Source organism: Taudactylus pleione, unplaced genomic scaffold (assembly GCF_031769625.1).
Source record: "Taudactylus pleione unplaced genomic scaffold, aTauple2 ptg000296l, whole genome shotgun sequence".
Classification (NCBI taxonomy): domain Eukaryota; kingdom Metazoa; phylum Chordata; class Amphibia; order Anura; family Myobatrachidae; genus Taudactylus; species Taudactylus pleione.
Window position 1 is genome coordinate 9527831 of NW_028284698.1, and position 17382 is coordinate 9545212.

The 17382-nt window shown below is 45.6% G+C and overlaps 1 protein-coding gene across 9 annotated transcripts in view; it reads right to left on the bottom strand.

Moving 5' to 3' along the window:
- LOC148511705 (UDP-N-acetylglucosamine transferase subunit ALG13-like) overlaps nt 1-17382 on the bottom strand; it is a 263195-nt gene that overhangs the window by 16937 nt on the left and 228876 nt on the right. The window lies entirely within an intron of this gene.

Sequence of the window (17382 nt, forward strand, 5' to 3'; positions counted from 1 at the left end):
AAACCACACTTGTTTATTATATGGTAGGATGGCAGCGTAAAGAGCAGATGGTGTCTAGTCTTACAGGTTGCTCAAGTATACAGTTTGCCTAAAAGCAACGCAAGCCAATTGTACTCAAAGTAGAATACCACTTGTAGAAACTTAATACATTAAAAGATGTGGGCCATCATCCCTCCCTGTTCATCATTTTATGGACCTTGTCGAACTTTTGACTAATTAGGGCAAGTGGGGCAAAACCAGGGCCGATGCAAGCTGTCTGGGCGCCCTAGGCAACATTTCACCCACCGCCTCTGCTGAATCCAATACTATGCCACAAATTAGTGATGCAGATTTATAATATGCCACACAGCAGGGCCCCAAAATCATAATGTACCTCACAACATTGCCCCCAATTCATAAAATGTCATACATTTGTGCCACAAATTCATAATTATGCTACACATCAATGCCTCCAATACATATTATGCCACACATTTGTGCCCCCAATACATATGCCACACAGCTGTGCACAAAATGTATTGTATGCCACATAGCCAAGAATTATGCTATACAATGCCCCTGTATCTTAAGAAATTGCAGAAATGTTTTATACAGATGTGTCCTCAGTACATCTAGCCTCAATACGCCACGTGGCGAGAGATGCCTGGCGCGAGTGAGCTGCCAGGTCCTGTACATCGCTGCTAGAGCCGGGCAGCTTTTTTTCTGAAAATGAATGTCACAATGCGATGCAACTAGGATTCACCAGGAGACTGCACTGATTAATAGGACATGTGACCCCTTTATATCTGTTGGGGAGCCTGTGTATGAAGCACAATGGAACTTCGTATATATAGATTCAGGTGTACAAGTGTTGCATATTAATCAGCAGAGTCTCTTGATGCGTCCTCGTCGCATTGCAAGTAGCATTTTCGCCCCCCTTTCCCCCAAAAAAACACTGACCTGGCATGTCGGGGAAGGGGGGGGGTCGTTTGTCAAAAATGCAGCAATGACGCATGAGGAAACATCTGTAAATAAAAAGTCCAGAGGAATCATTTGCAGATAACTCTTTATACCGAGCACTGGACCATAAATGGTAAAATCTGATTGTTTGGCCTTATCATTGAATCTGTCCTGTAGCCAAATTGCCGAAAAACAGAGTTAGTCAAATCCAGTCATTCGGAAGGCAGGTTTCTTGGCTGTACACCTTATTCATGGTACAATGAGGTAATTCACCATCCTTATGGTGGGGGTGTTATCCGAGTAATTCGTATTAAAAAGTATTTTGTTTGAATGACGAAAAATGCAAATGTCTGACCAATTGAGTTAAAAATGTATAAATTGGCTGACCTAATCACCATGTGCAACACACTCTTTACATCGTTTGAAAATGACAAACCGAAATGGAGATGGCTAAAGAGAAAGCCGGCTTTCTACATGTGTTTTGCATACCCCTGTGCAACCATTAAAGTAAATGAGAATCAGGCAAGTGGCTTCAGTCTTATTTTGGAGCTGTAAAATGTGAGATTGAGGCCACTGATCAAATATACTCTATAAATTCAGACTATTCAATTTCCTGCTGTGTTAATGCCACCAGGCATTATGAAAATATAAGCAACAAACGAGTGAGGGAAAAATGCACAGCTTGATATTCTAGTAGTAAATTTCATTTACAAAAGTACAGTATTAGAGAATGATGCAAAATGCAAATTGCAAACTATAAAATGACAATTACAGCAAGAGTTTAATCTCTTAACACATAATAGTACAAGAGCACAGCCTAGTGTCTCTGAATACAATTCTAACAGGCTGTTTATGTGCAATATCCTAAATTGTATAGTTGAGTGTTTGTAAAATTGTTAGTAATCCGTATATTGCATATGGGCAATTTTTGTTTTCAATTAAAATGCTCACAAGTGAAATTTGATGTTTTAGGCAAGCTACCCAGTGCCAATGTACATAGCTAGCACTTACAGCTATGAAGATGTAGGAATATGCCATTGACCCCCCTTTTCTTCTAATGGCGTGAGTAAATGCAGCGTCCTAAAGATGGCAAGTACAAATGGAAGCGGGTCTGGGTTCATTTGAACAGATATTTTCTATTGCCAGACCCACTTACAAGCTTTTACTGGTACAAGAGAGAAATAACCAAGAATGGCTTGTTGTTGGGGCACTCTTAAGACAAAATTGATAAAGTATAACCATTATAGGAAATAGTTAAAAATTCTACAGATCTCCTTGCTCAACCAGAATATATGGATACGGAAAAATAGAATATTCAAAATTGTTCCTGGTAGTTGGTCTCCTGCACACTTGATAAGATTCACAGGGCCTCATTTACGAACGAGTTATCTCCAAAATGAGTGATAAATTTCACTGTGTATGATAAATGGTGCTCCAGCCAATCAGCTCCCACCTGTCAGCTGTCAGTTGGGAGCTAATTGGCTGGAGCACTAATCATACACAGTGAAATTTATCACTCGTTTTAGTAATAAAACTCGTTAGTAAATGGGGGCCTAAAAGTCTTAATCATAACATATAGCAATCATGCAGGAGGATGATACCCATAGTGACCCTGAGATTAGCACAAAATCAATAGTAACCATATGACCACTATGCTTGTAAGCACACTGTCCCAATCCGCCTCTTATACTGTATATCCCCACCTACAGCACCTGGTATTCCCTGGTGGTCACCCATTCAAGTACTAACCAGGCCCAATACTGCATAGCTTCCAAGTTCAGACGAGATGGGGCATACTGGTGTGGCTGTAGGTATATATTCCGAAAGAGTCTGGATGCCCTGGTGCAGCATAGCAAAAGTGTTTGTAGGACTAACTCGAAATGAGGAGTCTACTTTGTTTAAATGAATGATACAGGGTTCAAAAAAAGTATTGCAAAAGCGTACTTTAATTGTTACACCGGTAAGTCATATTGTGGTCAAAATGTCACATATGTACAGTCTGACATTCATTTCATAATTGTATATCAATTTACAAATTCCATATAATACAGTGGAAGGAGTATTTGTCTGTGTCCCCCCGGACTATATCAGACAGAAACAGCTGTTGCTATGTTGTGTGAAAAACACAATAAAAACCCAATTGTTCTGTGTTTGTATTTCATAGCCCATAATGCAATAGCCATACGCTCAATTCCATCAATGATCCCAGGAATAAGTCTCCACCTAATGCAGCCAAAGGTCTCACCAATTTATGCCAGCTGTAAAGTAGGGAAAACTTGATTTAGTCTCCTGGGAGAAAAAAATACATCAGTGCCACTAAAAACGCAATCTCATATGCTAACGCATGGTTTAGATGCTTTCAAATGTCACAATGTTATGGTAAGGTGTATATTAAATACCAATGTAGACTCATAGGACAGGGTTAATGAGAGAGTGCATCTAGGCCATAGGGCATTGAGCCCTCCCAACTATATTTATCCTTGCCGCAACCAAACTGGGAAGGAAAAGGGGCAATTACTCTCAATCCACGTGTTAAACAAAACACCGCAAAAACAAAAACGGGTATATAATTGACAACAGCAAGTGAAATAATACGTCCACATATTAACTCCACATAATTGCGGGGCCAAACAATTGAACACAGAGCAGGTCAGGATATACGAAGAGAAGGCATAACGCTGAAATAGCACAGAGTATTTCTCACTTGAATTGTGGAGTTCAACAGCTGCACTGAAACGGCGGTCAGGCAGCAGGTATACATACGTGACAGGGTCACTGCATTGGAGTCTGCTCCGTGCACTAACCAGACCTCCCATATCTGCGGTAGTTGGACGCGCGTTTCCCCTAGTGGGCGGCTTGATCATCTCTCCATTGCCGCGTCCTGTGCAAGTGATGCTTTTAAGCTTGAATACGCCCTCATGAATATTAAAATGGGTGCGCCATTGGGCATACTGGAACTTGGTAAGAGGCAAATCCCACCTCTGAGCTTGTCTTTGCAGTACGTCATGGCAATGCAGAGCCGGCCCTAGGCATAATAAGCAAATGCCTAGGAGCGACTGGAATGCCCAGGGGCATCCGACGGCTCTACTGCTGCCCCCCCCCCCCCCCGCCTGCCATGATCGGAGCTCAGCTTCGATCGGCAGCTCAGCGTTTGGTCAGGTCAGAATGAGCTTCTGTACAGAAGATAATTCTGGTAGGGCCCAACTAGGGGGGGCTGGGGAAGCATGTGCACCGGGTGCGCCGCTGCACCCGGCACCAGTGTCCTTCAGCCCGGCGCCGCAAGGGGGCTCCAAGCCGGACGACGCTGAGATGCTATTTCCAGCGGGCGCCCAGCTCCTTCCCTGCAGCGTCGCGGTAGCCGGAGGCTGGAGTTCTCTCCTGAACTCTAGCTTCTGGCTCTCCCCATGGGCACTATTGGAGAGATGTCATGACGTCTCTCGCATAGATCCGAGGAGCCGGAGCTCACGCCTGAGCTCTGGCTCCCGCAGAGAGCACTATGGGAGGAACGTCATGACGTCTCTCCCATTGTTCCAAGGAGCAGCCGGACGGACAGTATGGCGGTGGATGCAGGAGCTGGGATTAAGGTGTTTTTTTTTTTGTTTAAGCTGCTTTATAGGCAGAGGTGTAGCATGGGTGGAGCCGTGGAGGTCATGCTCCAGGCGCCATCTACGACAGAAGGCGCTGAATGGGGGTATCAATAAGACAGCAATCACTTTTTTAATATACCGCCAGGTATCGGTCCCCGGCAGAGTGGAGACTAAACAATAGCTTAGCCATATGCATCCCTCTATCGAGGGTGCCTGCGGTCCTGCTTCTATGGTGCCTAACCAGTCCTCCCAGGGCCCGCCTTTCCCCCTGCACCCAATCACGATGCCCCTTTGAATGACAACCATGGGCGACGCCGGGGCATGCCCCTCCTCCCAGCATCAGAGCGAAGAACCGGTCTGGGCAGCCCCAACCTCCCAGCATCAGAGTGAAGCAGGACTGCTCCGGGCAGCCCCATCCACCCAGCATCAGAGTGAAGCAGGACCGCTCCGGGCAGCACCATCCTCCCAGCATCAGAGTGAAGCAGGAGCGCTCCGGGCAGCCCCATCCTCCCAGCATCAGAGTGAAGCTGTACCGCTCCAGGCAGCCCCATCCTCCCAGCATGAGAGTGAAGCAGGACCGCTCCGGGCAGCCACATCCTCCCAGCATCGGAGTGAAACAGGACAGCTCCGGGCAGCCCCATCCTCCCAGCATCAGAGTGAAGCAGGAGCGCTCCAGGCAGCCCCATCCTCCCAGCATCAGAGAGATGAACTGGGCCGGGACTAGAGGAGCCAACGCTTCTCTGACTGCAGAAGCTCATGCAGCCAAACAGAAGCCGACGCCCAAGGGAGAGGTGAGCGCTCAGCACCTGCACATAGCGGTGATAGTCTGCAGCAATGCAGACTTCAGAAGAGCTCACATTGGGAGGTGGGCCTGACCAGGGGGTATAAAGTCTGAGGGAATGCTGTGGAAAGAGGTGACTCTTTAGCAGCTGGGGGTCTTTCAAAATTGTGCTTCCGCCCTCATTACTATGGGGGTATTACTACTGTATATGGGCACTACTGCAGGGGAATTACTACTGTATATGGGGACTGCTACAAGGGCATTACTATGGACTATTACTACTGTATATGGGCACTACTACAGGGGAATTACTACTGTATATGGGCACTACTACAGGGGCATTACTACTGTATATGGGCACTACTACAAGGGCATTACTATGGACTATTACTACTGTATATGGGCACTACTACAGGGGAACTGCTATGGGTGTATTACTACTGTATATGGGCACTACTACAGGGGCATTACTATGGGAGCACTACCACAAGGGCATTACTATGGGATATTACTACTGTATATGGGCACTACTACAAGGGCATTACTATGGAGTATTACTACTGTATATGTGCACTACTACAGGGTCACTACTATGGGGTATTACTACTGTATATGGGCACTGCAAGGGCATTACTATGGAGTATTACTACTGTATATGGGCACTACTATGGGGATATTACTACTGTATATGGGCACTACTACAGGGGCATTACTATGGGGCACTACTACAGTGGCATTACTATGGGAGCACTACTACAAGGGCATTACTATGGGGTATTACTACTGTATATGGGTATTACTATGTACAGTACGTATATATCTATATACAGTCAGGTGCATAAATATTGAGACATTGACAGAATTTTCATATTTTGGCCTCTATTCACCACCACGGCGCTTCACAGTGCAGATGGACAATGACCCGAAGAATACTGCAAAAGCAACCAAAGAGTTTTTTAAGGCTAAAAAGTGGAATGTTATACAATGGCCAAGGTCAATCCCCTGACCTGAATCCGATTGAGCATGCATTTCACTTGATGAAGACAAAACTGAAGGGAAAATGCCCCAAGAACAAGTAGGAACTGAAGGCATTTGCAGTAGAGGCTTGGCAGAGCATCACCAGGGATGAAACCCAGTGTCTTGTGATGTCTATGCATTCCAGACTTCAGGCTGTAATTGCCTGCAAAGGATTTGCAACAAAGTATTAAAAAGTGAAAGTTAGATTGAGGATTGTTTAGTTTGTCCCATTACTTTTGGCCCCTTAAAAAGTGGGAGGCACATCTAGAAACCGTTGTAATTCCTACACCGTTCTCCTGATTTGGATGTAATTACCCTCAAATTAAATCTGAAAGTCTGCAGTTAAAGCACATCTTGTTTGTTTCATTTCAAAGCCATTGTGGTGGTGAATAGAGGCCAAAATATGAAAATTCTGTCAATGTCCCAATATTTATGCACCTGACTTTATATGTGTAGGGGTAGGGGTCACCAGTCAAAATTTTGCCTAGGGCACCAAATTGGCCAGGGCCGGCTTTGTGGCAATGTAAAGCCAAATGAGCTGGTAGGTAAACAGTCTAATTATTTCATATGTAATTGCGTGTCATGGACGCCAGCCAAAGGAGCTACATTTAAAATAATCAGCCTGTTGACACCAAATAGTATCCCTGTGTGATAGTGTTCTTAGAGGGGTATTCAATATGAAACGTTAACTTCACTGTCGAAGTTAACGTTTCATATCGGAGTTTTTACCTGCGTTAAAGTATCAGGCGCGCTCCCGCTTATACCCGTATTCAATATAAAATTAACGAAAAGGGTAAACTCTGAAGTTGGATTTGCGTAAAGTTCCGAATTTTTCCTTAAAAAAATTGTAAGACCCCCCTCAAGTAGTAAAAACATGGGGGATCACTATGGGTATCCCCGTTTTAGCCTTTAATTGAAAGTCGGGGATTTAAATAGCTGCAGCAGGTGTTTTTTTTCCGACATTGAAGAAGTGATGCAGAAGAGCACTTAGGTTATTTTTTTCGTTTTTTTAAGTGGTCCCATCAAATTTGGGGTACATGAAAATGGGTACTAGCATATTTTTAAGTCCCTAAAGTCAGTTTTTAAAAATTCTGCATTTGTGCACCTGCTGCTATAATTCTATTCTAGAAAACATCTGCCGCATACTTGCAGAATAGCCCTGAACCTATTTCCCTACTGTTAAACAATTTTTTCCCTTTTTTTTTTTTCACCCCAATTTTTAAATTAATTTCTTGGGGTGTCCCTATTTTATTTTTACACAGTTTTTTTTAAAATGTCAGTCCCAGGGATGCAGGCTATTTTTTTTAAGCCTGCACCCCTAAACCCCAATTCTGCACTTGTTTTCGACACCAATGGTGAAAAGTTATACCCGTTTTTTATCAAAGACTTTTCAAAACTGCGATAAGTCTTTGAAATTGAATACGGTGTAAAAGTAAAAACTGCGATAATGACGTCATACCTCCGATATTAACGCAAAAACGATGTTATCGCACCAATATTGTATACCCCTGTTAGTGGTGTAGAAAAATCACATAAGAATTATTATTGGAATAAGCAGAATGCTTGATATGTGAGCGGAGATTCACTGAGCAGACAGGGAAATTTCTGAAAACCTAACCAATATTAGGAAGATCATTACACCATTTCGTAATGTAATGGGAGTTGATTATGGAATAAGAAGGGTTACTAGAGACCTGAGTGGAAAGTCTGCTGAACAGACAGGGTAATAATGAAAACCTGACCAGTATTAAGAAAATCACTAAACAGAGATCACATAGAATATAATGTTGGAAAAAGAGGATTGCTATTCACTAAGCACACAAAGGAATTATGGAAAACCTGACCTGCATTTAAAAAAGTCACTATACCAATATACCTGTGATAAAAGAACCTCTTAATATACCCTTATTGGTAATTAGAATACCTTCATGTGAGAAACTATCTAGTATCCATGGGGTGAAGGTCTGGAAACCATGAGCATACCATATAAGGGGAAACATGACCCTCTAAGGCAGGGGTCTTCAACCTTTGGCCCTCCAGCTGCTGTGGAACTACAGATTCCAGGATGCCCTACCAGTTTTAGCATGCTGTTGTTATATCAAAATAGTGGTAGGGCATGCTGGAATGTGTAGTTCCACAGCAGCTGAAGGGCCAAAGGTTGAAGACCCCTGCTCTAAGGGGTTAGTAGTGTGATATTATGTGTATCGTATCAGTGAAGGAAAATTATATAGTGTTGCCATATTAGATGGCTGATGGTGGATAATAAAATGAAAAAAAAACAAACAAACAGTGTCTCGTGTAGAAGCACATAAACTGTGTTATGACTAGGGGTGTGCACCGGCCACTTTTCGTGTTTTGTGTTTTGGTTTTGGATCTGGATCTTTCTTCGTGTTTTGGATCTGGATTGGTTTTGCCAAAACCACCCTTCCGTGTTTTGGGTTCTGGGTTTTGTGTTTTGGATCTGTATTTTTTTGAAAAAAAGCATAAAAACAGCTAAAATCACAGAATTTGTAGGTTTTTCTGCTCCTATGCTATTATTAACCTCAATAACCTTAATTTCCACTCATTTCCAGTCTATTCTGAATACCTCACACCTCACAATAGTGTTTTTATGTCCAAAAGGTTGCACCGAGGTAGCTGGATGACTATGCTAAGCGACACGAGTGGGCGGCACAAACACGTGACCCATCTAGGCGTGAAACTGCAGTGGCAGACAGGATGGCATTGAAAAACTAGGCCCCAAACTGTACATAATGCAAAGAAAAAAAAGAGGAGCAAGATGGAATTGTCCTTGGGCCCTCCCACCCACCCTTATGTTGTATAAACAGGACATGCACACTTTAACAAACCAATCATTTCAGCGCCAGGGTCTGCCACACAACTGTGGCTGAAATGATTGGTTCGTTTGGGCCCCCACAAAACAAGCTGGCAATTAATCTGTCCCTGCACAAACTGGCTCTACGGAGGCAAGAAGTCGTCCTCATCCTCCTCATCCACAGATTCCTCACCCTCTTCAGTGTTATGTACATCCTCATCCTCACAGAGTATTAATTCGTCCCTGCTGGAACCACAGGTCCCTCTGTACGTTCTGGAGGCTGGTCTCCCTGGAAGAGTTGATCATTCATTTTATGAACATCATCTTCTCCACATTTTGTGGAAGCAACCTCCTACGCCTTTCGCTAACAAGGTTCCCGGCTGCACTAAACACTCTTTCGGAGTACACACTGGAGGGGGGGCAACTCAGGTAAAATAGAGCCAGTTTGTACAGGGACCTCCAAATTGCTTCTTTTTCCTGCCAGTACAGGTACGGACTGTCTGACATGCCTACTTGGATGCTGTCACCGATGTAATCCTTTAACAGACAGACGCACGCTTGTCGCTGCTGCTTTGAGGATGCAAGTGCGGCTACAGCCCACACAATTCACAAAGACAGAAAAAAGAAGAAGAATATTTTTATTCTTTGTGTAGCACACTTTGAGGGTGTCACCACCCTTTAACAGACAGACGCACGCTTGTCGCTGCTGCTTTAAGGATGCAGGTGCGGCTACAGCCCACACAATTCACAAAGACAGAAAAAAGAAGAATATTTTTATTGTTTGTGTAGCACACTTTGAGGGTGTCACCACCCTTTAACAGACAGACGCACGCTTGTCGCTGCTGCTTTGAGGATGCAAGTGTGGCTACATCGCACACAAGTCACAAACACATTAAAAAAATAGTTTTTTATTTTTTGGAGCACTTTGAGAGTTACACCACCCTTTAACAGACAGACGCACGCTTGTCGCTGCTGCTTTAAGGATGCAGGTGCGGCTACAGCCCACACATTTCACAAAGACCGAAAAAAAAAGAAGAATATTTTTATTGTTTGTGTAGCACACTTTGAGGGTGTCACCACCCTTTAACAGACAGACGCACGCTTGTCGCTGCTGCTTTGAGGATGCAGGTGGAATCTAGACGGGATTTGGAACCGAGGACACACTACCTCCATCAATTGTCTAAATCCCACTGCACTAATGTCGGATACCGGACGCACGTCTAACACCAACATAGCAGTCAAGGCCTCAGTTATACGTTTTGCTTCAGGATGACTGCTGTCGTACTTCATCCTCATCGCTAGGGACTGTTGGAGGGTCAATTGTTTAGTAAAAGTAGTGATGTTCCTACTTCCTCTCTGGGATGATGAACAACTCCCAGCAGCAGCAACAGCACTAGTAGGAAGTGGTTCTTGATCTTTCCCTATTTTATTTTTATCAGAGAAAGTTTGGTCCTCCATTTATGTTATATTGATATATATACGTGCGGCTAAAGCGCACACAAACACAGAAAATATTTTTTTATTTTTGCTGGAGAGTAGTGCACTTTGTGGGTTACACCACCCTTTAAGAAATGAGCCAGCCGGCTCTTTACTTATGGGACACAGGCGCACGCTTGGCGCTGCTCCTTTGTTGATGCACGTGCAGCCACAGTGCACACAAGTCACAAACACAGAAAATATATATTTTTTTGGTTTGGAGTGTACTTTGGGGGTTACAGAACCCTTTAACGGTCAAGCCAGCCGGCCCTTTACTTATGACACAGGCGCACGCTTGGCACTACTTTGTTGATGCACGTGCGGCTACTGCGCACACAATTCACAAACACAGAAAATAATTTTTTTTCGGTTTGGACTGGAGTGTACTTTGGGGGTTACAGCACCCTTTAACGGTCAAGCCAGCCGGCCCTTTACTTATGACACAGGCGCACGCTTGGCACTACTTTGTTGATGCACGTGCGGCTACTGCGCACACAATTCACAAACAGAAAATAATTTTTTTTCGGTTTGGACTGGAGTGTACTTTGGGGGTTACAGCACCCTTTAACGGTCAAGCCAGCTGGCCCTTTACTTATGACACAGGCGCACGCTTGGCACTACTTTGTTGATGCACGTGCGGCTACTGCGCACACAATTCACAAACACAGAAAATAATTTTTTTTTTGGTTTGGACTGGAGTGTACTTTCGGGGGTTACAGCACCCTTAACGGTCAAGCCAGCCGGCCCTTTACTTATGACACAGGCGCACGCTTGGCACTACTTTGTTGATGCACGTGCGGCTACTGCGCGCACAATTCACAAACACAGAAAATAATTTTTTTTTTGGTTTGGACTGGAGTGTACTTTCGGGGGTTACAGCACCCTTTAACGGTCAAGCCAGCCGGCCCTTTACTTATGACACAGGCGCACGCTTGGCACTACTTTGTTGATGCATGTGCGGCTACTGCGCACACAATTCACAAACACAGAAAATATATTATTTTTTTAGCACTTGGGGGGAGCACCCCTGATGGACAGAGCACCCCCTGGACAACACTACAGCACCTCTTTAGGACTGGGACACTGCACAGGACTTTGGAGTGGACACAGCCCCTATGGAGAACTGACTGCACAACACAGTCCAGCCAGCCCCTATGGACTTTGAAGTAGTGGACACAGCCCCTATTAACAACAGCAGCACAGCACAGTCCAGCCAGCCCCTATGGACTTTGAAGTAGTGGACACAGCCCCTATTAACAACAGCAGCACAGCACAACACAGCCAGCCCCTATGGACTTTGAAGTAGTGGACAACAGCAGCACTACACTACACTACACAGCCCTAACTCCCACCCTCCCTCTTCACTGTCCACAGCCGAGTGAGAAAATGGCGCCGACGTGGGTACCTTATATAGGATTCAAAACCCGCGAGACTCGGAAGGCGGGATGATGACGTTTTGCCTCGATTTCAGATCCGAGTCAGGCGGGAAAAGTCGAGCCTGATTCGGATCGGACTCGGATCGGGGGGGCTCGGGGGGGTTCGGATTTCAGAAATCCGAACCCGCTCACCCCTAGTTATGACCATAAAACAATGATGTAAAATTACTCAGAAAACTTGTTAGTAGATCTCAGGATGGCCAACCTTTATAGGGATCAAAAATGATCCCCACGAAACACGGCTAGAGATAAGTATAGCAGGTGATAAAGAATAATATTGGTGTTGCAATATTGGTGCAAATGATCTGCAAAAATGTGAAAAAAACCACGAGAGTTCGAATGAAATCACAATTAGGTGGAAACTGTGGATATTCAGTGTAAAAGCAAAAATAACAGTTATGGTATAACATACCTTTGTTAACTTTTTTTTTCTTCGAGGTCCACAGCCATTACGTTGGGATATGTGGTTGGAGTGATCCAGGCACCAAACAGTTAAAACAAGCTCTCAGCTCCCAGGATGCCCTGGGTTCTCCCCACATATACCCCGCTCCCGACTACAGGCAGTCAGTTTGTTATAAAAGCCCAAGCAGGAGAAGGCAAAGGATAAGAAGGAAAAACCCTTTTTCTCTAGACCAATCTCTCAGAGATACAAAAAAAAGATTACCCAATAACACCAGGTATGTTAGGGTGGGTGTCCTGTGGACCCCATGGACCTTGAAGAAAAAGTTTACAAAAAGGTATGTTATACCATAACTCTTATTTTCTTCTTAGGGGTCCATGGGGTCCACAGCCATTACATTGGGGATGTCCCAAAGCAGTACCCCTAAGGGCGGGGACGCTCCTGTGTCTTAGTAGAAAGGATAATCCTACACCCGAAGGAAGCATCCTGAGAGGTAAAGGTGTCAAAAGCATAGAACTTGACAAAAAGGTGTGGACGGAAGACCATGTGGCTGCCTTGCACAATTGTTCTGCAGAGGCACCCCAGTGGGCCACCCACAAAGGTCCCACTGACCGTGTAGAATGTGCAGTAACGCAACCGGCCTGAGTGTATGCCTGAAAAATTGCCATACGAAGCCATTTGGCGAGAGTCTGTTTATTAGCTGGCTAGCCACGCTTATGACAGCCATACAGCACAAAAAGATAATTGGATTTCCTCAAGCTGTTGGTGCGACCTACATAAATACATAGTGCACGAACATCATCCAGAGAAGCCTCACCTACAGAGAGGCCTGACGTCTGAAAAACTGGGACCACAATTTCTTCATTTATATGAAAACGTGATACCACCTTAGGATGGTATCCTGCTTTAGTACGCAGTACAGCGCTCTATCCTGATGGAATATCAAAAAGGGGGAGTGGACAGAAAGAGCTGCCAAATCAGAAACCCTACGGGCAGAGGTGACAGCAAGAAGAAAAACAGTCTTTGCTGTCAACCACTTGAGGTCTACTGATTTCAGGGGGTCAAATGGGGGAACTTGTAAAGCCCTGAGGAACAAACGGCGGCTGAACCCTTAGAACACCCTTAAAAAAATTTCCTTACATCCGGCAGCAGCAATCTTCCACTGAAACCAAACCTAAAGTGCAAGGAATATGAAATCTCAAGTAAGCCAGACAGAGACCTCGCTCTAAGACCCTAAACACCTTAGGATCATATACTCTCAGTTCACACCACTGAAAAAATGAGTGCAAAATTCTATAATAGATGCGGGCAGAGGAAGGTTTCCGTTCACTCATACTTTGTCTGTATTAGAGAATCAGAAAACCCCTTTGCCTTTAGGACGGAGGCGTCAAGAGCCATGCCGTCAAAGACAGACTAGGAAGATTCGGTTAAAAGCAGGGACCCTGTATTAACAGGTCCGGCCTTAGAGGAAGAGGCCACGGAGTGTGTATGGAGAGACTCTGTAGATCAGTGAACCAATGGTGTCTGAGCCAGGAAGGAGCTATCAGTATCACCATACCGCTTTCCTGCTTGACCTTCCTGATGACTCTGGGAAGAAGAGCCAAAGGCAGAAAAAGATACGCTAGTCTGAAATTCCACCTTACTGCCAGAGCGTCTGCAAATTTGGCCATCGGATCCCTGGTCCTGGACCCATACCTGGGCAAACTGTGGCTGTGCCTTGAGGTCTATTTCTGGAAGACCCCATCTGTCCACCAGGCTCTGGAATACCTGTGGATGTAGAGCCCACTCTCCGTCATTTATATCCTGCCGACTCAGCAAGTCTGCCTCCCAATTTAGGACCCCTGGTATGAACACGGCTGATACTGCTAGAAGACGACGTTCCGCCCAGAAGAGAATTTTTGACACTTCTGCCATGGCCCCCCGACTCAGTGTGCCAACCCTGATGACTGAGGTAAGCTACCGTGGGGATTGTACTTTTATAGGTCTGCCCTTCAGTATTTCCTGAGCCTGCACAAACTCTCTGAATACTGCTCTCAGTTCTAGGATATTCATGGACAGAAGACTCTCTGCCCTTGTCCATCCTCCTTGAAAAGTGTACCGACCCATCACCGCCCCCCAGCCGTGAAGACTGGCAATGGTCGTGAGGAGTGCCCACTCTGGAATCCAAAATGGGCGACCCTGGTTGAGACTGCACGTCCGCAACCACCAAGACAGGGACAACCGAACTCTTGTGAGAGATGGATCATCAGGCATTTTATTGATCGGTACTCCCCGCTCCAGAGTAAGAGGAGTGAAATTGGGCATATTCCACCATGCAGAAGGTGGACACCATTGACCCCAACACCCGCATTGCTGATTGTACAGACACCAACCTGTTGTGAAGCAATGTGCGTATCTGCAACTGGAGGGCCGCAGTCTTGTCCTCTGGCAGATATATTCTCTGTATCAATGAGTCCAGGCGTGCCCCCAAATGTACCATCTGTTGCACTGGAAGAAGTGACTTCTTCCAATTTATGATCCAACCGTGACTGTGTATACAGGAAGCGGTCAGCGCGAGATGATACTGCAACTCCTGTGGAGACTGTCTTAACAGGATATTGTCCAGGTATGGCAGAATTCTGACGCCCTAGTGCCTGAGACATGCCATCATAACTGCCATCACTTTTGTAAAAACACCCGAGGGGCTGTGGATAAACCGAATGGCAGTGCCTGGAACTAGAAGTGTTTCTGCCCCACCGCAAACCGCAGAAACTGCTGGTGGGATGATGCAATTTGTATATGCAGATAAGCATCCTGATATCCAGGGATACCATGAAATCCCCCAGCTCCATTGCCAACACAATTGATCGCAGTGTTTCTATACAAAAACTGGGCACCCGAATAAATGTGTTGAGCCCCTTCAGGTTCAAAATAGGCCGGTAGAACCCATTTAGTTTCTGAATCAAGAATAGGTTGGAATAATAACCTTTCCGTAATCGATTCCCCTGAATAATCACACCTGATATTAGCAGGGATTGTATAGCCTGTTGGACTGCCAAGGCCTTTACCGAACCCACTGACTGGGTTATGCAAAAGAACCTCTGGGGAGGACTTCTCCAGAATGTCAGTGCGTATCCCCGGGAGACTACTTCCCGAACCCAGGCATCCGTTGTTGTGACATGCCAGGTGTCTGAAAACTGAAGAAGTCGGCCTCCTACCCTGGGATCCCCCAGGGGGAGGCCCGCCCCATCAGGCCACCGGCTTATCCTGGGACCTGGAAGCCGGACATTTCTTCGGCCAGGGTTTCTTAGATAGTGGTTTACTGCTAGAACTGGCTCTAGCTGAGGATTGACCTCTAACTTTCCCCTGCGGCCGAAAGGACGGCCCTTTAGGTCTGGTACCAGATGCTGAGGGTAGACCAGTCGTTTTAGAAGCTGCCATCGTAGCCACAATCCTATCCAGCTCTGTGTAAAACAGAATACTTCCCGTAAACGGAAGGAATTCTAAGGCCTTCTTGGACCCTGCATCTGCTTTCTAATCCCTTAACCACAGGGCTCTGCACTCCACAATGGAGAGAGCCGATGCTTTAGAAGATAATATCCCGGCATCCAATGCTGCCTCCCCCAAATAGGATGCAGCTTCCTTGACATAGGAAATAATCTCCAAAGTCTTCCTCCATTCTTCAATGGCTTTGGAAACCGTAGCCATAGCTGGGCGAGTGGCCACGCCTGAAAGCGAGAAGACTGCCTTAAGACAGGCTTCCAGCCTCCTATCCGTGGAATTTTTAAGGGAAGATGCAGATGGTATGGACAATGTGGTACTCCTTACCAGCTGTGCCACATGCGCGTCTACTGATGGCGGAATTTACCATTTAGTACACTGTTCCTATGGAAAAGGGTCTGATTTGGGAAACTCAGCCTTCACCACTCTCTGGCACCTTTCTTTGCAGCGGTTCTCCCTCATCTATGCTTAACACAGCTTTGACTGCCCTAATTAAACAAGGGACATCTGCTACTTGAAAATGATCCCCTTCCTCCCCCGAAAGAGTCCTGAGAGGAATCATGCACCTCCTCACCCTCATCAGAGGACGTACCGGAGTCAGTCGCTTGGCCTGCATGTGAGGCCGAATGCCTTCTGGTCTTTGGGCTGCATTGGTCTAGAAGCTTGTAGCGGCTGCTGAAAAGCTGAAGATGAAGCCATACCTTGACCTGCGTGTGCATACGTATCCATCCAAGATGGAAGCATAGGGGGTATAAACATAGACTGCAGCGGCTGAGGATATTTTATCACTGGGGCCGCCAATCGTTCTGCAACCTGGGCCATGAGCTGGGGAAAAGAAGCCCAAGGGGGCTCTTGTCCAGAGGCTGGTAAGTTTGACTGATGTGGTGACTCTTTAAAACAGTGACCACATAATCCATTTTGTATGAAATCCTGTGGGGATAACCCCGCTTTGCAGGCTATACAAGACACCAGCACAGGGGCCTCCGCCACCTGTATTTCAGACTCTTTACACAATGATTTATGCCAAAATTCTGAGCACACATGTGACAATGTTTCACTCCAAATACCCCAAACACCTGTAGTAGAGGGTTATAAAGAGAAACAGCAGTGATAGGTTAGCAGACTGACAGTTATATAGACATAAAAGACAGTACCACACACAGCAGCTTTCAAAAGTCACATGCAATGCATATATACCCCCTATATGAGCATATGCATCCTAAGCTCTTAGTTCACTCTGAACAGCCTGAGGCCAAGTAGAATATAGAGCTCTGTATGACCAGTCACCGTGGGAGAGGCATACAGGGAGACTGACCCAACCTCCTGAGTGTACAGCCACCCAGAGCACCTGAAAGTGGTCTCTGGATGACTCATATAGAAGGAGGCTGGGAGGAGCAACCCAGACACGGGAACCTAGCAGGGCTGGTGTGAGGGTTGCTCCTATGCTGTAT